Source organism: Puma concolor, chromosome B3, assembly GCF_028749965.1.
Source record: "Puma concolor isolate L17-30 chromosome B3, mPumCon1.1.hap2, whole genome shotgun sequence".
NCBI lineage: Eukaryota > Metazoa > Chordata > Mammalia > Carnivora > Felidae > Puma > Puma concolor.
The window spans coordinates 49,182,986-49,205,029 of record NC_141672.1 but is presented as its reverse complement, the minus strand read 5'-3'; the positions used below and the strand labels follow the sequence as shown (position 1 = coordinate 49,205,029).

At 42.2% G+C, this 22,044-nt stretch overlaps 2 long non-coding RNA genes across 2 annotated transcripts in view; one reads left to right on the top strand and one right to left on the bottom strand.

Moving 5' to 3' along the window:
• LOC112856431 (uncharacterized) overlaps positions 1 to 22,044 on the top strand; it is a 73,206-nt gene that overhangs the window by 573 nt on the left and 50,589 nt on the right. Inside the window, exons 2-3 of the long non-coding RNA XR_003223091.2 lie at positions 91 to 236; positions 13,208 to 13,325. This is a non-coding gene — a long non-coding RNA (uncharacterized LOC112856431). The remainder of the gene's footprint in view (positions 1 to 90; positions 237 to 13,207; positions 13,326 to 22,044) is intronic.
• LOC147579960 (uncharacterized) overlaps positions 1 to 22,044 on the bottom strand; it is a 45,562-nt gene that overhangs the window by 8,939 nt on the left and 14,579 nt on the right. The gene's annotated exons all lie outside the window — the stretch shown is intronic.

The following is a 22,044-nucleotide window of genomic DNA, read 5'->3' as shown; positions in this document are numbered from 1 at the left end:
GTGGGGACGAAGGTTGAAAAAAAGTAACTCGACACAGGTGCGCATGGGTGCGGCTATATTCGGGCCGCGGCCTTTCTCTCCTTGGCCTAGACCGCACTCGGCCATCACCTGTCTGCGCACCTGAACCCACTGAGGATGCAACCCAGCGAGTTGGGTCTACTCAACCCTCGGACATTGAACCTGTTGAACTTTCTGAAGTTAAAGCCCTCCCAGGATGCAAGTGATCCTAAAAACAGGTAATTCAAGGGGCGCCTGAGTGGCTCAGTCAGTGAAACGTGGGACTCTTGATTTCGGCTCACATCATGACCTCATGAGTTTGTGAGTTGGAGTGCCCCCCCACCCCATGCTCCACACAGCGCAGAGCCTGCTTGGGTTTTCTCTCTCTTCCTCTCTCTTCGCTCCTCCCCTGCTCATACTCTCTTTCTCTCAAAATAAATAAACTTAAAACAAAAAAAACGGGAATTTTCAAAGAAGTCTGTCCAACAATCTGTCTTTCCTTTTTCATTTTTCATACTGGGTAATTTGTAACCAACACAAATGGTCACTTGACTTTAATCGTGTATAATAATAGAGTTTTGCATTTTCAGAACTGATCTAGAGCCCAGTTCAAGGACTCATTATTCGTCTGGTGATCACAGAGAGAGATTAGTGTGTTGGGGGTAGCAACCACAGAAGTGAGAGCCCCACCAGGAGGGGTGGTGTGGTGGAAGGAGAACGCAGCCTGAGAGTCAGGAGTCTGAGCTGTTGCCCGGATGACTGCCACCCATTTATTCCATCACCTAAAGCATTTTACTGAGAGCCCTCTAGGAGGAATGAATTGAACTGGATACTTGGGAAACAAAGAAAAGGAAGACATATGCTGCCTACCCTCAAGTTATTTTTAGTTTGTGAGAAGCAGTAGAAAGGCAGAGAAACCCCGAATTATCAAACTGTTTGGACCATGAACTTCTCTGGCGTATTTAGTTATTTGATTTGCTGCGTGACCATCATCATTGCCACTCTACACTGGTAGGGTGCAGAGAACCCTACTCAGTTCTCTCAGTAGTCCTATAAGAGAGGGCCTGTTACTGCCCCATTTTATGAATGAGGACACCAAGTACTTGGGGACATCGGGTAGTGTGCCCGAGGTCACATAGCTGGTGAGAGCTGGGGGAGCTGGTATTGGAGTCCAGATCAGCGCGACTCCAGAGCCTACGCTGCTACCCACCAGGTGACAATGTTCTCCAGGGCCTTCCACCTGTAATCTTGTCTCATCTGCCGTGTTGCTTAGAGTCAACTCTTCACCCTCTCACTTACAGCTTATCTCTACCCACTTAGCCATCCTGACATTCTTTCCTGTGGTGTCAGAAGTAAGGCTCACATCCTGCGGTCCAAGCTCATCCCGCCCCGCCTCTTCCTTCTTCTCCGGACTACGTCCGCTCATCTCCTTTGTCCTGGACCTCCGATCCATTATCGCGGCTCATTGCTTCCCCTCCACCCACAGACGTGCCGAAGGCCCACCTTTGCTAAAAAACCTTCAAACAAACAAAACACAACACAGACAAAAGCTTCCTATATCCTACACCTATTAGAAACGCTAACACGAGGGGCGCCTGGGTGGCTCAGTCGGTTAAGCGGCCCACTTCGGCTCAGGTCACAATCTCGCGGTCCGTGAGTTCTAGCCCCGCGTCGGGCTCCGTGCTGACGGCTCGGAGCCTGGAGCCTGTTTCGGATTCTGTGTCTCCCTCTCTCTGACCCTCCCCTGTTCATGCTCTGTCTCTCTCTGTCTCAAAAATAAATAAACATTAAAAAAAATTAAAAAAAGAAATGCTAACACGAAAAATACTGACAATACCAAGTGCTGGTGAGAATATGGAAAAATTGGATCACTCATAAATTGCTATTGAAAGCGCAAAATGGTATAGTCTTTTGGAAGATAGTTTGATGTTTCTTATAAAACTACACATACACTTAACATACGATACAAATATGGCAAATATTTCAGAGAAATGTAAGCTAATATCACAAAAATGTCTCCTGTACTTATATACAATGTTCACAGCAGCTTTTATCCTTAATAACCCCAAACCGAAAACACCCCAAATGCCTTTCAAAGAAGTAAATGGCTGAACTAAGGGTGATATTCCCGTATGACACATGCTACCCCGTAATAAAAAGAAACAAACTCTTGATAACTGCAACAACATTGATGGTCTCAAGGACATTAGACTGAGTGACAGAAGACAGTCTCTAAGTGTTAATACTATGTAATGGCATTCCTTTAATATTTTCAAAATGACAATTACAGTGACTCATGGTCACCAGAGGTTAGATAATTTGAGGGAGTCCTTTGTGGTGCTGGAACAGTTCTGTATTTGATTGCGGTGGTGGTGGCACAAATCTATACTGATGGTAAAGTTGCACAGAACTGTTCATGCACACATAAGTGCATGTAAAAACTGTTGAAGGTCTATAGGTTTTAGCAATGTCAATTTCCTGGTTTTCATAACATATATGACAGCAAAGTAAGCTGTTACTATTGGGTGAAGCTGGGTGATGGACACGTAGAATCTCTCTGTACTGTTTTTGCAACTTCCTGTGAATCTATAATGATTTCAAAAGACAAGGTAAAAAATAAATGCCTGTACTTTAAAATCAAGCAAGTAACAGAAGCTTCATTGCCTTATATTCAGTTCAGCCCTGCTAGGCCCCCACCCCAGGGCCACCACCCCATCGCCCACCTCTCTCCTCCCCTTCTCAGCCAGTGCGCCCAGAAGGTAATCTGCCCTCGCCGTCTCCGCTTTCTCAAGCTCCCTTGGCTCTCCAGTCCGCTGCCATCAGCCTTCTGCAGCCTCCCCGTCTCCAGGCAGTGTGGAGAGTCCACACTCCTCACCTTGCTGGGCCTCTCCGCTGCACTGAATGCATTGACTCCTTCCTTCTAATCATTTGGAGTCTATGGCAAAGCACTTTCCTGCTCCCACTTACACCTCCCGGCCATTTCTTCTCTGTCTCCCTTATGGATTTCTCTTTCCAATAGCTTCTCTTTTGCTACTTATCCCCTCAATGTCAATGGTAAAGGAATCAGCACTGACCCACTCCTTGACCCTCTGCTTTTCTTCCTCTTCACTCCATGCCAGAACAAGGTCATCCACTGTCCTGGTTTTAACCACACTCATCTGTTGCTGTCTCCCAAATAAATATTGCTGGCCCAGGCCCTTGATCAGGTTTCGGCTGCACCTGCCTGCTGGTCATCTCCAGCTGGATGTCCTCTGAGCACTTCAGATTCAACATGCACACGTCCTATTTTATCACCTTCCTTCCAAATCAGCTCTCCCTCTTGATCCCACATCTCCTTACTCTTGTAAGCTGGACACTTAGGGGTCTGCCCTGGTCCCTCACATTCAGTTGGTTGACAGGGTCCTCTTATACGGACCTTCTCAATGCTCCTCTCTGCCTTCACCACTGTCCTAGTTCAGGTCACATCATCTCCTGCTTGAATTACTGCAATAGCATCCCGACTGGTTTCCCAGGACACAGGAATATCTTTCCTAAATCTGTCCTTCATCTTAGGGGAAGAGCAGCTTATTTGAAATATAAACTGTTGTGGGGTGCCTGGGTGGCTCAGTCGCTTAAGCATTTGACTCTTGATTTCGGCTCAAATCATGATCTCATCGTTCATGAGATCGAGCCCCACATCAGGGGCACATCCTGCTTAGGATTCTCTCTCTCTCCCTCTCTCTCTGCCTCTTCCCTGCGCTCTCTCTCTCTTTCTTTTTCTCTCAAAATAAATAAACACGAAAAAATTTTAATTAAAAAACAGAATATAAACTGTCCTTATCAAACTCTTCGGTGGTTCAGTTCACCACTTAGAGCCAGAGGCCTAGCCTTTCCCTCTGGCACAAGAGGCCCTCTATCTAGCAAGTGCCTATCGCAGGGGCTGCTTCCTCAGTGACTGTCTGCATTTCACTCTCTAGCACAACAATACTGCCTGTGCCTGTTGCTTGCATTTGCCATTCCTTACCTCCAGCCCGCATGCCGTTGTGTCCAAGGAGAACGTGTTTCCTCATTCCAGCCCCTCTCCTCAGCCTAGGGACTAGGTAATTCCCACTCACTCGGCTTTGGCGATCATCTCTAACCTGCCCTCCTCACTCCCTCAGGTTTATGTTGCAATTATTTGTCTGTATGTCCGTACCACGTTCCCTCAAGATTTGATAGGAAAGATGATGACACCAGATTTAAGTGCAGGGCTTTGAATTACTTTAGGCAATGGCAATGTTCTCTTCTTTGCAAGTGAGATTTATGAGCTCCTGGGGGAGGTATTACAAATGCTTTGGGTTCCATAATATGCCTTTTGCCAGCTGGTGGAGTCTGAGGGAGAAGGAAGGACAAGGAAGGAAGATGGTGACCCTCTCAGCAGGGGGCTGCAGGGAGCTGTGGCTGGTAGGAGGGGCAGGACCACTGCTGCCCGGGCCTGGGTGTATTCAGGTGAAATACAGGATAAAATAGACTCGTGTATCCCTGTACTGGCGTAACAACAACAAGTTCTATCTGGAGTGGCTGCTCAGCAGCAGAGAACATGCGGGAAAATGTAAAAACCATGTCCTTGCCATTATGGGAAAAGAGGTAAGGAACACATATCTTTATGGGAGTAGAAGAGGAATTCAGGAACCTTGACGTCTCGTCAAGGCTCAAGGAGACCCTCAGTCAGGGACAGGGAACCCTATAACCCATATTGGAGTTAGGAGCTCTGGCCAGCATATGAGCAGGGAGGGAGGCAACAAGACCAGGTGCAAACACCAACAAGACACACCCTCTCTTCTGCCAACCCTTCTGGGTCCCCCCCCCCAACGCAGCCTCCCTTCTCCCATCGTCTCTCAGGCCTTAGCATGATCTCCTTCCATGCTCTTTGGTTTGTCCTGGCCATATTTGAAAGCGAAGGGGGCAACTCTTTAAAATAAATGCATTTTCACCCGATTTGAAATATGCCTGGTTTCAGACTTCCTTCCACGGCTTCGCTAGCTTTTCTCATCTGAAAGGAGAGAGTTGTGTGCCATCTAGTGGTTCAGAGCTGCCACAGCAGCAATTATGCACCTGAAGAACATCCTTTGCAGTCCAGCACCAGGGCTACCTGGTGTAAAGCTCTTGAAAGGGTTGTGGCTCAGAGGGGCGGAAGCAGTCAGAGAATGCTTCAGTAGAGAGACACTGGGAACTGAGCTGGTAATTAATGGCATTGGACGAGGGGCCAAAGGGATTTTTTTCCTGCAACTAATATGATTTTATCTCTAGGTGCCCTTTTCCCTAATTAATAAGTGAATTCCGATTCATGGTGGTGTAAAAAAATGACCTTGCACAGTAACAAGCCAGACTGAGAGCTAAGACTCCTGATATCTGATTGCCCCTCTGCCACAGAGTAGCAAAGGCAACTAGCAGCAGAGGATAGTAGAAGAAGTACTGAACTGGGGCCAGGAGATTGCTACTCAAGATCTACCACTGTCTAGTCTGTTAAACTTTTACTGAGCACCTCCCCTGTGCCAGGTGCTGTCCAAGGTATTTTTCATGTTTCTTCCTCATAGCCAGCCACACAGGTAATGGGTCTAGAAGTGAGGAAACTGAGACTCAGCCAAGAGTGAGTGAGCTGTCCAAATCACAGACTCAGTGAGTGACGAGTCAGGATCTGATCTGAAGTCCGACTCCAAAGCATATGATCTTTGTTATTTATTTATTTGTTTGCTTGTTTATTTATTTATTTAATTGTTATACTTTTTTGCCATGGGAATGTGGGAGAGTTGGAGGGGGGGTGGCTCACACCTAGGCCAGATGGTTTGAATTTCTTGTGCGCATTGATGATCGGGCAAGTGTGATTTCCACTTGAGTGCTACACATGCTATGCTGTTGCTTTTTAATCTCCTGTGTGTTCTCCTTTCTCCTCGTCGGACTTGGTTTATAAAGGCATTTTAAGAGATTGAACTACCTCTGCTTCAAAAATCATGTCCTTTGATTTCTGAAGATAAAAGATACAGCCTGGAGAGAGAACACTGTCTGAGGGATTAATTGTAAAATCAGGTTCTTTACAGGGAGGACAAGATGCTGTACCCGCCATCGATGTAGTACTTTTCCAAGCAAGGGCTGTCATTACAGGTTCTCACCTCTGTGACATGCTTGTTATTACTGCCTTCCTTTGACGCCAAAGGGAATTCAGGTACACTTGTTCAAGAAACTCGTTCGAGATCACGTAACTATGACTCGAACATAGGCCTTTTCATTTTTTTATTTTTATTTTATTTATTCAAAAAATTTTTAATATTTATTCATTTTTGAGAGAGAATGAGAGAGAGAGGGAGCAGGGGAGGGGCAGAGAGAGAGGGAGACACAGAATCTGAAGCAGGCTCCAGGCTCCGAGCTGTCAGCACAGAGCCCAATGTGGGGCTCAAACTTACAAACTGCGAGATGATGACCTGAGCCCAAGTGTCACGCTTAACCAACTGCGCCACCCAGATGCCCCAACATAGGCCTTTTTAAACATAACTTTATTGGGGCGCCTGGGTGGCGCAGTCGGTTAAGCGTCCGACTTCGGCCAGGTCACGATCTCGCGGTCCGTGAGTTCGAGCCCCGCGTCGGGCTCTGGGCTGATGGCTCAGAGCCTGGAGCCTGTTTCCGATTCTGTGTCTCCCTCTCTCTCTGCCCCTCCCCCGTTCATGCTCTGTCTCTCTCTGTTCCCAAAAATAAATAAACGTTGAAAAAAAAAATTAAAAAAAAAAACCATAACTTTATTGAAGTGTAACTGAACTACAGCAAACTGCACATATTTAAAGTAAAATGTGGTAAGTTTTGATATGTATAAAATGGTGAAACCATCACAATAATCAGGATAATGACCATATCAGCCCCATAAATTCCCTCAGCCATTTTAGACGTCCTTCCCCTGCCCCACCCCACCTTCCTGTCCACCCCTATGCTACCATCTCCAGGCAAACTTTGATCTGCCTTCCGTTACTATGGTTTTCATTTTATACCATTTTATATAAATAGAAACATACAGTGTGCACATTTTTTTTTTTGTCTGGCTTCATCTCACTTATCCTGAGATTCATTAATGTTGTGTGCATCCGTGGTTCATTTTTTATAGTTGACATATATCCCTTTGGATGGATATACCACAATTTATCCATTCTTTGATGGAAATTTAGATTATTTCTGTTTCGGGTTTATTATGAATAAAGCTGTTATAAACATTAATGTACAAGTCCTTGCCGTGGACATAGGCTTTCATTTCTTTTAGGTTAATAGCTAGAAATGGAATATCTGGGTTATATGATAGGTACATCATATAACTTTAAGAAATAAAGTTTAACTTTATTTAACTTTAAAAAAAAAACTTTAACTTTTAAGAAACAGCTAAACTGTTTTCCAAAGTGGTTATATGTTTTACATACCAGTAGTGTATGAGAGTTCATTTATCCACATCTTTGCCAACACTTGCTATGGTCAGTCTTTTCCATTTTATATATTCTCACATGTAGTGAGATCTCGTTGTGGTCTTAATTTGCATTTCCTCCATGACTAATGACTGTAAGTATCTTTTCATGTGCTTATTAGCCATTCATACATCTTCTTTAGTGAAGTGTCTATTCAAATCTTTTGCCCATTTTAAAACTTAGGTTATTTGCTAATTATTGAGGTTTGAGAGTTCTTTAAATATTTTGGGTATCAGATGTGATTTTTCAGATAGTTTTCTCACTCTGTAGATTGTCTTTTCATTCTCTTCTTCATGTCTCTTGAAGAGTGGACCTTTTAAATTTTGATGAGGTCAAATTTATAAAATTTGTCTTTTATGGATCATATTTTGTCTTTTATGGATCATATTTAAGAAGCCTGCCTAATCACAAAGATTCTTTTTTTTTCCTATGTGTTCTAGAAGTTCTATGATTTGAGCCTCTGATCCATTTTGGTTAATTTTTACATGATGTGAGAGTGTGCTGAATTTCTTATTTGTTTGTTTGTTTGCAAATGCATAGCCAATTTTTTCAGCATCATTTATAGAAAAGACTGTCCTTTCTCTGTTGAGTTTTCTTTGCACCTTTTTTGATTGTCAATTGCATGTCAGATATATGTAACCCCGTTTCTCCAATCTCCATTCCATCCCACTGATCTATTTGTTTATCTTTAGGCCAATACCATACTGTCTGATTACTACAGCTTTATGATTAGTCTTGAAATCAGGTAGTATAAGTCCTCCAAATTTTCTCTTCTTTTTCAAAGTTATTTTGACTATTCTTGTTGTTTTGCATTTCCATACATATTTTAGAATCAGCTTTTTGATTTCTACGAGAAAAACATCTGAGATTTTATGTAGGATAGCACTGACTTTACATAGATTGTAAGACTCACTTCACTTTTTATCACGTCTCAAGAGTAACAATCCTTTGTTCCCCAGTGTTCAAATTTTTGAAGATCATTGTTTCTTTTTTTTTTTTTTTTTAATTTTTTTTTTCAACGTTTATTTATTTTTGGGACAGAGAGAGACAGAGCATGAACGGGGGAGGGGCAGAGAGAGAGGGAGACACAGAATCGGAAACAGGCTCCAGGCTCTGAGCCATCAGCCCAGAGCCCGAAGCGGGGCTCGAACTCACGGACCGCGAGATCGTGACCTGGCTGAAGTCGGACGCTTAACCGACTGTGCCACCCAGGCGCCCCAATCATTGTTTCTTTTTTTGGAGTTTTGTTTTATTTTGTTTTGCTTTTTGGTTGTTTCAGGCAGGAATTGTAAATCTAGTCCCTGTTGACTAGCAAACCAAGGCCTTTGAACCCAAATCCTGTGCTCTTTCCTTAAGAAGCCTGATGGAAGAGAAGTGGGTATAGTCCCACCTTAAAACAAGCAAACAAGGGGCGCCTGGGTGGCTTAGTCGGTTAAGCATCCAACTTCAGCTCAGGTCATGATCTTGCGGTTTGTGGGTGCGAGTCCCATGTCAGGCTCTGTGCTGACAGCTCGGAGCCTGGAGCCTGCTTCAGATTCTGTGTCTCTCTCTCTCTCTGTTCCTCCCCCTCTCGTGTTCTGTCTCTCTGTCTCTCTCTCTCAAAAAAACAAACATTAAAAAAATTAAAAGAAAACAAGCAAACAAAATGATTTTATAAAAAGTTAAATTTTACTCCTGTTACTGCCTTGAGTAAATGCTTAAAACCCTGTCCCCAGCTCCCTGGTAAGACTGGGTTGTGACACATCAATTTTTACATTCCCAAATTTTGATTCTCATACATTAAATCTATTATTTTCATTCAATTCTTTTTACGAAAAGTCACAAAAAACACCTGATATTTGGGCAATTTACTTATTTGGAGGAGATGCTGTTTCCTCTGCAATTCTGATCATTAAAATGATTTCCTAGTATAGAGCATTTAGTATAAAAAGAGGGACTAGTTTTTCTAATAAATCTCATCTTGTTCCAAAACACAAAGCAGAATCAAGAACTATGGAATATTGGCGGTTCTTTTTATTTATTTATTTTTTTTACATTTGTTTATTGTTGAGAGACACAGAGAGCACGAGCAGAGAGAGGGAGACACAGAATCTGACACAGGCTCCAGGCTCTGAACTGTCAACACAGAGCTTGACACGGGGCTCAAACCCATGAACCGCAAGATCATGACCTGAGCTGAAGTTGGACGCTTAACCGACTGAGCCACCCAGGCACCCCAAATATTGGTTGTTCTAAGCAGAAAACCTAATGATCTACTATATATACTTAGCTTTTGACTTCATTAACTTTTTGGAAATGAAACTGTTGGGAAAGCTAATCTAATGCCATCCATTAAATAAGAAAAGTAGATCATTAAATGAATGTGGCTGGTGCCAAGGTGAACATAACAAAAAATATTTTATTACTGTCCATTATTTCAAAGTAGTCCTTTAATTAAGATTTCTTCCACCTGCAAAACTAATTTCATAAGTTTATACAGCTAGCAAATTTCAATTTGCACCTCCAGAAAGTAACCCTTTTGCATTGTAAGGAATTTATGTTTATTATCCAGGAAGGAAATGAGGCCAAGAGGCAAAGAGAGACAGCTCAGCGTGGTGGAGTGATGATTGTCCTGTCAGCCTACAGTGAACAGCCACATTTCCAATTCCTCAGACTAAATTTAGTCTTATCTACTTTTCACATCAACAGCTAGTCTAAGAAATATTGTTGGACATAGCAGGCTGGCTCTGGATTTTATCCCTCCTTGAATTTGTTGATAGAAGTAGAAGCCTGAATAGCAGTCTCATCCCACTTGCTGGTTTCCATGAAGATGGGGCAGCAGAAATTCAATAACTGTTTAGAATATTAATTTAAGCTTGAGCCTGACAGCCAATGATCACTGGAACATATAGTACTGACCCAGCTGCTCAGCTCTTTTAGAAATGACTTAATTACACAGTTGGAACAGCTGTTAGAGCCAGCCAAAGACACACAAGGAAAAAAAAAAAAAAAAAACAGTTAAAAGGAGAAACAAGCCGGGATTAATGTGTTGTCTAACTCATTAAGACCTCCTGCTGTCATCCTTTGCCAAGCCACTGGGCCTTCACATTTTAGAAAATGGTCACATACCTCCAACTACCCTTATTAGTTCCCTTGATTTTGCAGAAATCATAACAACACCCAGGAGTCATTAAAAGCACCTGGAGCACGTAATCTGTTCCAAATGGGAAAAGCCTGCCCAAGAAGACCAGGGATGGTCCACAGAGCCTCAGCCCTTCCCTCCGGTGGTGTAAAATCTCCCCCTAGACTTGGCTACACAAGCCTGGGGTGCATCTCACTTGCCTTCCGTTCTCCCCCTCCCCCTGCCCCTTCTTTCTCTCATCTCCTCTCTTCTTCCCTCTTTACCATCTTTCTTTCTACCTTTCCTGGTTACCCTCTGGCTGCTGGATTGAGGCTGAAGATGGGGTGTCAGGAACATACATGTAGAGCTGCTGTTGATGCACTTGCTGGGCAATCTATATTCACCATTCATTTATCCTTACCAAAACCTGGAAGGGAGGCATTTCCTCCCGTTACACAGGTAGAGGAATTGAGGCTAAGAGAGCTTCTCTAAGTCCTGAAGGCCATTATCCCGGTTACTAGGTGATCTCTTTCTGTTTCAAAACCAATCTTCTCCGAGGTGCTGAGTCTGGGACTCTGCAAACCGCATTTCTGCTTTGTCATAGGTGCTCTGTTGGCATGCTGGCAGGAGACTGTAAGGCTGGGCAAAGGAGTAGGGACTGCTTCTTCCTGTTTGCTTCCTGGTATGGTCAGCCTCACCCCAGCTGTGGTTTTGACCTCAGCAGCAGTAACTTTCCACATTCCCAGACCAGCACCTCACAAATACCAGCAGTAGTCAATGGGCACCCCTTTCCCAGAGGTCTGGGTCCCAATTATAAAGGGCCCTGCTCGGGGCGCCTGGGTGGCGCAGTCGGTTAAGCGTCCGACTTCAGCCAGGTCACGATCTCGCGGTCCGTGAGTTCGAGCCCCGCGTCGGGCTCTGGGCTGATGGCTCAGAGCCTGGAGCCTGTTTCCGATTCTGTGTCTCCCTCTCTCTCTGCCCCTCCCCCGTTCATGCTCTGTCTCTCTCTGTCCCAAAAATAAATAAACGTTGAAAAAAAAAATTAAAAAAAAAAAAAAAAAAAAGGGCCCTGCTCTGAGCTTCAAGGTTCTGATACCCTCATCTTCTTCTCTTGGTCCCCTAGCCCTAGGGAAGAAGCTGCTTCCTAAAGTTATTATCCCTCTGGTGCCTCAGTGTCCTCTTTTTTTTTTTCCTTCTTTACCTTTTTGCATCTCCGATACCCATTTAACCAATTCTCTCCGTTAAATTCTTTTCTGTTAAAGGTACTTGTTTGGTTTCTGTTTTCCTAATACATAGAACACTGGGACTCAAAATCAAGTATGTCTGACTCCAAATCCAGGCCCTTGATCCCTACTCTGTGCTATTCCCACCCACCCCCTTTCGCTACTTGTGGCAAAAATACATTACTTTGATCAAACTTTACTCAGTCTCTTTCTCTGGTGCACCACCTTATAAAACCTAGTTTTAGCAAGAACCGTGCTAAGTCAGTTTAACCAGAACCCTCCACCGTTCATAACTGATCAGGTTCCTCATGCTCCACTATCCCCCCAGCGGATGTCTGATCACCCTGGCCTGTCTTCAGCAAGGACCCGGTTAGGTCATTTTAGCTGGACCCTCCCACCCTTACCCTGGATGTTTCATCTCAGTAATTTTTCATCCACTGATCCCCACTGTGCTCCTTGGCTATAAATTCCCACTTGCCCATCCTGTGTTCAGAGTTGAGCCCAATCTCTCTCCTTGTGAAATTCCATCGCAGTGGTCTCCATATATTCATGATGTTCCTAAATAAAGTCTCTCATCATCTTCAACAAATATCATTAATTTTTTTTTCATCAACAGTGGCATTCAAAAAACACTCTGACTCAAGTATAATTAGAGATTCAAGTTATAGTCTTTGGGTGCATCCCTTGGAGTGGGTCCTAAACATTGTCATATTGATGATTGAAGTTCCATCCACTGTTAAATGGTTTGGAAAGTACCTGGCATAACATAAGTGAATATAATAGCCTCAGCTAAATAAGATGGAGCTCTGATTAATATGTTCCTAAAAAGATCACAGAATTGACACATTTGCAAGTCATAGCAGTAGTGGGAACTTATCAGCCACTGAGTTTCAACTGGAAATCTCATTTCTCTAAAAGCAGAACATACAGTATATTTTTGACCTTGTCTTGCTGATAATTTCATTTTGCAGAGGAAGAGAAAGAAACACAAGGAACTTCTCTCCTAGATTTAATTCTGACCTCTGAGAAAGAGCTGGTAATTGAAGCAGAAGTGTAGGAAGCTGGGGGCTGGAATCTTTCACATGGGGGGGGGGAGGTTAAAATGCCTGGAAAAAACCATTCGGGGGACTGTGACATGAATCCTAAAGTCAGCACACAGCTTTCAGAAATTCAGAGGAAAGTACAATCTGATCCTATAAGCAGACAATCTGAAAGAGAAAACAGTGTAAGAGGGATGACAGGATCTCAAAACTGAGAATCTGAGAACAGAAGAGGATGGCTCTTGATAAGGAGTGAAAGGGATCAGCCTCCAAAAACGGCAGTGCGCCTGTACAGAGAGCTGTTTAATGCACTTAATTTATCAAAGGGCTCGGCCAAAGATGAGAGAAGTGTACAGCAGATGGTGATGTATAGATGCCTCTTTGTTTCAGGTACTATCTAGAAGTGAGCCATCCAAGTTGTTGCTTTCAAGATACTTGCACTCCCGGGGAGGAGAAAAAATAAGCCAATAAATAAATAGTAAAACCATAAAAACATAAAGGATGACAGGTAAGCACAATAACATGTATGTGTGTGTTAGACCAATTGAAATTGACAATATTCTACCATTTTGACCTACAAGGATAGCCATTTTCTGTGGTATGACCATCTGTATTGTTGGGGTGGGGAGAGTGGAGATTCTGCATAAGGTCATGAGAAAAGACTTCTCAGAGAAGGTGGCATATGAGCAGAGACCTGTATGCAAGGAGGGAGGGAGCCATGTAAAAATGGTGGGAAGAGTGTTTCAGACTTAGGGGAAAGCAAAGTTCAGGATTTTGAGGTGGGAATTCTGGGTGCGTGTGTGAAGAAGGTCCGGATGTCCAGTGTGGATACAATAGAGGAACAGGGGCAAAAACAGTATGAGATAAGATGAACGTGGCAGCCAGATATAGATGACATAGGGCCTCATGTGACCCACAGGACATGACAAAGACTTTGAGTTTTATTCTGGGAGTCAGATGAGAAGCACTTAGAGGTTTGAGAACAGAGGTGATGTGATGAAAGATCAGCCTTAGGAACACTAGGGAGGTGAGACTGTAGAGGGGCCAGCTTGGAAGCGGGTGGAGGGGTAGTTGGGTGACCACGGCAGGATCCAGGAAGGAGGTGATGGTGACAGGCAAGGTTGTTAGCACTGAAGGAGGTGAGAACGGGTAGACTTTATGACGCAAAAGCGGCAGGATTTTACGGATTGAATTCGATGTAACAGTTGAGAATGAAAAGTTAAAGATGACAAGATTTTTGGCCTGAGCTACCGGTAAGTGCTGGAGCCATTTACTGAACTAGGAAAGACAGAAGAAGGTGAAAATTAACGTGGGTGGCAAAAGTAAAGAGTTTGATTTTAGATATATTCAATTTAACATTCTTCTTATATATCCATTTTGAGATAACTGTATAGAAGTTGAATAAACAAATCTAGAGTTTTAAGAATAGGACAAAATGGGATATATACACTTGGAAGTTATTAGCATAAAGATTTATTTAATGCATGGGACTGGTAGATATCACCTAGGGAAAGTGAATAGGGCGGAGAAGAGATCTAAGAACAGTGGTCCAGCAGTGCCTGGGTGGCTCAGTGAGTTAAGCAGCCGACGTCGGCTCAGGTCACGATCTCTCGGTCCGTGAGTTTGAGCCTCACATCGGGCTCTGTGCTGACAGCTCAGAGCCTGGAGCCCGTTTCAGATTCTGTGTCTCCCTCTCTCTCCCGTTCATGCTCTGTCTCTCTCTGTCTCAAAAATAAATAAACGTTAAAAAAAAATTAAAAAAAAGAAAAGAACAGTGGTCAGGGCACCTTACCTCTTAGAGACTGTGAGGAATGGGATCTAGCACAGAAAACTCAGGAGTGGCCGTCAGTGAGGACAGCATTGAAACATACACATGATCACTGTTAAGTCCCAGTCCTTGCCACAGTCCTGTTTGGAGGACAGATCTTTGAGAAGATACAGGAGAAGCTAGAGAAGGATGCACAGGAGAATCCTCAGGCACCATATGAGGGTGAAACTCCAGAAGCTCCCTCTCTCCCATGAGAACGAACCTCTGTGTCACCTCCATCTCTTCCATGACCTCTTCCTAACCCTAAGTGACAAAAGTCACTTCTACAGACCACGTATTTCAGGTATAAAAGCCCCTCTTGCCTTTCTGATGGTCACAACAATTATACCTCACAAATCCCAGTCAAAACGTAATCATTTTCTACAAGCCCTTCAGAGAGCAACTTCCTGCTGAGGGTGTGAAAAATCTGGGTAGAAGGAAACCCGGAGGAATTCTCAGACATGTACTGGCAAAAATACTAAAAGGCTAAAGATGAAATTAATGGGAAGTCTAGACAAGGGAAAAAAGAGGAGAATCCAATGAGATTATCAAAGATGAAGGAAATTGCAAATGGAGTCATTCTGGGCAGTGCTGTTTGGAGACCACTTCTAGAATACACTTACGAGCCTACAGAAAAGGCTTCTAGAAGGGGCCAGGTCTCCATCACCTAGGACAGTGGGTAACCAGGACTTGCTGAGCAATGCCCCTCTGGCTACAGAGCTAGGGAGAGATACCTGCCACCCCCACTTCCCTCATCTCTCTCTCTCTCTCTCTCTGTCAAAAATAAATAAACATTACAAACATTTAAAAAAAATACAAATGCTCATCTTGAGGTCACATGATTTTTACACAAGGTTTTCAGAGGTATGGCTTTAAAATGTAGTGTTCACCTCGTGAACTGCTGTGGGGGAATGTAAAATGATGCGGCCACTGTGGAAAACTCACGGCAGTTCCCCATAAAAAGAAAGCATAGAATTACCATGTGATCGATTATTCCACCTCTGGGATTCCTTTATTTCTTTCAAAGACGTGAAGGCAGAGAATCCGACAAATATTGCACATTCATGTTCACGGTGACATTATTTACAATAGCCGGAAGGCAGAGCAATCTCAAGGTCTAGCAACGGCCATTCGGCGGAATATCATTCAGCGTAAAAAAAGAGGGAAATGTTGGCGCAAGCTACAACATGGACGAAATGTGAAGGCATTATGCTAATTGAATTAAGCCAGTCACAAAAAGACAAACGTATGATTCTACTTACTCGAGGTACCTAGAGTAGTCGAATTCATAGAGACAGGAAGTAGGAAGCTGGCTGCCAGGTGCTGGGGGAAGGAGGTAATGGGGAGTTCTTTGATGGGAACAGAGGTTCAGTTTGCTAAGGTGAAAAAGGTCTGGAGATGCATGATGTGAATATACTTAATGTCATTGACTTGAACACTTAAAAACAGGTAAGATGGTAAAAAGAAAATTAGTGTTCAAAGAGTATAAGGTTAAAAGGTGATTATTCATTAGGTAAATGTGTCTCAAAAGAATTATCAAAATTGCTTAGTTGGAACAAAAATTTTATTGTTACTATTAGAGAACCGATCTTTTAAAAATATGTAGGAGCATGTGTATGCAAAACTTGGCATATATATGTCAGCATATAATAATTTTGTATGACTTGCCCTCCAGATTCTATTTCTTCTCTTCGTGTATGTGAGCGCTATAAATTCATCATTGAAAAATTACAGATCTCGGTGTAATTCTGATAGCTGGGGGATAGTGTATTTTCAGGTGTGCTGGAGGAAAAAAAACTGGACTTCAAATGATTAAGCCAAAGTGATTGCATTAATTAACTTATATACTTAATCACTAATTTCATTTTTTTTATATTTCCCCTGACTTTTGGGGCAGGAATAGTCTTTGTCTCAAAAGCAGACTTTAGTGACCTAACAGTTTGAAAAGCAACCAGAGATAAGGAGGCAAAGATATTTAAATGGAAATTTACCAGTGATCCTTAGTTAACTGAAAGTTTTTATGATTTTGTCCTGAGGTCAGTGCTTTCCCTGCTAAGCTATAGTGTGGGCAGGGAAGAGTGACAACTTTGTTTCTCTTTTTTTGTTGTTGTTTTATGAAACTACTGATGAGTAATTAAATTAGAAATTAAAAGATGGTAAAAAACAAATACTCTAACAATTTAAAAAATCTCGTATATTTCAGTTCAGGGATTTGCTTTAAAAGATTTTTTTAATTGAGATATAATTGACATATAATATTGTATTGGTTTAAGGTGTATCAATTGGTCAACATAGTGACCAATATACGTAGATATAGTGAGGTGATCACCACGATAAGTTTAATTAACATCCATCACCACACAGTTACAGATATTTTTTTTCTTTTGATTACAGCTTTTGAGACCTACTCCCTTAACAACTCTGAATACATAATACAGTACTGTCAGCTGTAGTCACCAGGCTGTACATCACATCATCAGAACTTACTTCTTTTATAATTGGAAGTTTGTAACTTTTGACCTCCTCACCGGTGTTTTCCCTCACCCTCTGCCTCTGGCAACCACCAGCCTGTTCTCTGTATCTATTGAGTTTGGCTTTTCTTTTTAGCTCCCGTGTTAGTAGTGAGATCATACAGTATTTGTCTTTCTGTCTTATTTCACTTATGTTCATCTGTGTTGTTGCAAATGACAGGATTTCCTCCTTTTTCATGACTATTATATTGTGTATCTATACACCACATCTTCTTTATCCATTCGTCCATTGGTGGACACTTAGGTTGTTTCCATGTATTGGCTATTGTTGATAATGCTGCAGTGAATGTGAGGGGGAAGATACCTCTTTAAGATACTGATTTCATTTCCTTTGGATATATGCCCAAAAGTGGAATTTCTGAATCATATGGTAACTTCTATTTTTGACTTTTCTGAGGAACCTCTATGTTGTTTTCCACAGTGGCTGCACCAGTTTGCATTCCCACCAACTGTGCAGAAGGGTTCCCTTTCTCTACATTCTCACCAACACTTGTTACTTTTTGTCTTGTTTTATAATAGTTATTCTAGGGGCGCCTGGGTGGCTCAGTCGGTTAAGTGTCCGACTTGGGCTCAGGTCATGATTTCACAGTCCGTGAGTTTGAGCCCCGTGTCGGTCTCTGTGCTGACAGCTTAGAGCCTGGAGCCTGTTTCAGATTCTGTGTCTCCCTCTCTCTGACCCTCCCTTGTTCATGCTCTGTCTCTCTCTGTCTCAAAAATAAATAAACGTTAAAAAAAATAAATAATAGTTATTCTAACAGGTGTGAGGTGGTATCTAATTGTGGTTTGTATTTCCCTGATGATAAGTGATGGTAAGCACTTTTCCATGTGTCTGTTGGCCATCTGGATGTCTTCTTTGGAAAAATGTTTATTCAGGTCCTTTGCCTATTTTCTAATTAAATTGTCCGTTTTCTGTTGAGTCATATGAGTTCTTTATATATTTTGGATGTTAACCCCTTATCAGATATATAGTTTGCCAATATGTTCTCCGTTCTATAGGTTGCCCTTTCATTTTGTTGATGGTTTTCATTGCTCTAAAGAAGATGTTTAGTTTGATGTAATCCCACTTGTTTGTTTTAGTTTTCACATCCAAAAAATTGTGCAAATACTGAGATCAAGGAGCTTATCCCCTATGTTTTCTTTATGGAGTTTTATGGTTTCAGGTCTTAAGTTCAAGTCTTTAATCCATTTTGAGTTGAATTTTGTGTATGATGTAAGACAGTGGTCCAGTTTCTCTGTGTTGCATGTAGGTATCCAGTTTTCCCAGCACTATTTATTGAAGAGACCATCCTTTCTCATCCTTCGTCATAAATTAATTGACCATTTATGTGTGATTTTTATTTCTGGGTCGCTATGAGGGACTTTTTAAAGATTTTTTTAATGTTTATTTATTTTTGAGAGAGAGAGTGTGAGTGGGGGAAGGGGCAGAGAGAGAAGGAGACACAGAATCCAAAGCAGACTCTCTGAGCTGTCAGCGCAGAGCCTGATGTGGGGCTTGAACTCATGAACCATGAGATCATGACCTGAACTGAAGTCAGGTGCTTAACCAACTGAGCCACCCAGGAGCACCTCTATGAGGGATTTTTAAAGATAAGTCCAGGGACGCCTGATTGGCTCAGTCAGTTAAGCATCCAACTCTTGATCTTGGCTCAGGCATGATCTCATGGTTTGTGAGATTGAGCCCCGTGTTGGGCTCTGCACTGACAGCATGGAGCCTGCTGGGAATTCTCTCTCTCACCCTCTCTCACCCTCCTTCACTCACACACACACTCTGTCTCTCAAAATAAAATAAATTTTTTTAAAAAACTTTTTAAAAAGATAAGTCCATGTGAAATTGGGAATACATTTCTACTGGCAAAGTTTATTGATGATAACTGTATAAAGTACAATTCCCACAGAATGTAAAATTGGGGGGATTCCAGGCAAAGTGTATTATCATGATGCAGAAAACGATTACTTATATCATAACAGTATAGTTGGGGCGCCTGGGTGGCGCAGTCGGTTAAGCGTCCGACTTCAGCCAGGTCACGATCTCGCGGTCCGTGAGTTCGAGCCCCGCATCGGGCTCTGGGCTGATGGCTCGGAGCCTGGAGCCTGTTTCCGATTCTGTGTCTCCCTCTCTCTCTGCCCCTCCCCCGTTCATGCTCTGTCTCTCTCTGTCCCAAAAATAAATAAACGTTGAAAAAAAAATTAAAAAAAAAAACAACAATATAGTCGTTCTCTGTTGAACCTTATACAAAATATCAGAGACTAAAAAAATATGGCTCAAAATGATGTGCCAAATATTGGCAAAATTGAACTAATATGATATGAAGGTGGAATTTTAACTGAAATGTGCTTTAATTTATCTCCACGTGTATTTTTTTTGTAACCAATTATTATGAACTCAGATTACCTTGTGAAAGCTTAAGTAGAAATCATTCTATGCAAGCTTTCTAAGAAAGTAATCTTGTATTCTGTAATCTTTTATGCATTTCACCAAAAAAAATCTTGATATGCATTTTAATCACATTTTATTAATCAAACTAAAGATGTATCAGAAAGCCCTCAATACTACAGATTTCTTTGGCGCTGGTTTGGCCTAAAGTTGAAACACCTTCCAGAAACCCAACCTCGTGAGTGGGACTTCTCTTGTCTACTAGGCTCTACTTCTACATCTCCAGTTTCTGAACAAATGAAGTCCTTTATATCGTTAGTATGCTAACAACTGATCAGTAAAATACATTAAAATGCTCCTAAGGAAAAAGGAGCAAAGAGTGAATTAGCACAGGCTTAAAAATGAAATGAAAGAACATTACCTTAAAAATTCAAATGTTATAATGACCACCCCCAGGGTGAGGGGAGGGAGAAGGTCTTTACACAGCAAGGGGAATAAAATAGAAGGGGGAGGAGAATACCATAAGATTTAAAAAAAATTTTTTTTAACGTTTATATACTTTTGAGACAGAGAGAGACAGAGCATGAACAGGGGAGGAGCAGAGAGAGAGGGAGACACAGAATCTGAAACAGGCTCCAGGCTCCGAGCGGTCAGCACAGAGCCTGACGCGGGGCTCGAACTCACGGACTGTGAGATCATGACCTGAGCCAAAGTCGGATGCTTAACCAACCAAGCCACCCAGGCGCCCCCCCATAAGATTTTTTAAATAAAGCATAGGGAATTAACATCTCATGAAAGCTGATATCCAAATGACCGACCAACGTATGAAAAGGTGTTCGGTCGCATTCATCATATGGAAAATGCAAATTGAAACCAATTGCAGTACCACTGCACACATGCCAGTGTGGCTGGAAAGAAAAGAGATGGAAAATATCAAGTGTTGGTGACATTGTAGAGCCAATGGAACCCTTTTACACTAATGACAGGTGTATAAATTGGCACAACCACTTTGGAGACCTGTTTGGCATCATATACTGAAGTTAAACATGTGCGTATTTATGACCCCAAAATTCCACTCTTAGGAACCAACAGCAATGCTTACGTGTGTGACATATGTTCACCAGAAGACATTTACAAGAATGTTTATAACGGCACTATTTCAAATAGCCCCCAAATGAAAACTCAATGCACAAATGTTCAACAGTAAGGCGGAGAAAGTGTGGTATGTTCGCACACCATTCACATGCCGAATCGCAGTAACAATGAGGGTTCTACTAACTAACACACAACAGTGTGCATGGATCTCACGAATACACTGTTGGGTGAAAGAAACCAGATACAAATGAATACATACTGTGTGCTTTCACTTATTTATATTATCAAAACTGGTAAAACTAGCCTATGCTGTTAGAAGTTACAAAGGTGACTTGGTTGGGAGGTGGGGTAGTAATTGAAAGGGAATGCAAGGGGATTTCTGGTTGCTAGTCTTGGTTAGCATCTCAGTTTAGGTGCTAGTTATACAGGTGTGATCAGGTTTTTAGAATCCATCAAGTAGCATGCTTAAGATGTGTGCACTTTCCGGTATGTATGTTGTATTTCAAAAAAGTTTTTTTAAAATAAGGAAGGAATGAGGGACACTTGGCTAGCTTAGTTGGGAGAGCATGTGAGTTTTTTTTTTTTAACGTTTATTTATTTTTTAAAGAGAGAGCATGCCTAAGAGTGGGGGAGGGACAGAGAGAGAGGGAGACAGAGGATTCTAAGCAGGCTCCTCACTGACATGCTCAAGCTCGCTAACCATGAAACCATGACCTGGGCCAAAGTTGAAGTCGGATGCTAAAGGGACTGAGCCCCCCAGGAGCCCTTGAGCATGAGATTCTTGATCTCCAGGTTGTAAGTTTGAGCCCCACACTGGGTGTAGAGATTATTTAAAATATAAAAATCTTAAAAAAATAAAATAGAGGAAATTGGGACACCTGGGTTGGCTCAGTCAGTTGAGTGTCTTGACTTCAGCTCAGGTCCATGATCTCACAGTTGGTGGGTTCAAGCCCCATGTCAGGCTGTGTACTGACAGCTCAGAGACTGGAGCCTTCTTCAGATTCTGTGTCTCCCTCTCTCTCTGCCCCTCCCCTGCTCATGCTCTCTCTCTACCTCTCAGAAATAAATAAAAAAATTTTTTAAATTAAAAATAAACATTAAAAAAGGAAATAAGTAAGTACATAAGTAAAATAAGGAGGGAATGAAAATGACACTATTAACAGGGAAGTATAAAAATGGGTTCCACGACAGGGCCTCTACTTGTCATGCTAGGAGTGTCATGCCCTTAAGATTCCCTTGAGGAATGGTCCTCTTGAGAGAGGTTGGGTTTTACTTTTCTTTTCTTTTCTTTTCTTTTTTTTTTTATATTTTTTAAATGTTTATTTTTTTAAATTTTTTTTAACGTTTATTTATTTTTGAGACAGAGAGAGACAGAGCATGAACGGGGGAGGGGCAGAGAGAGAGGGAGACACAGAATCGG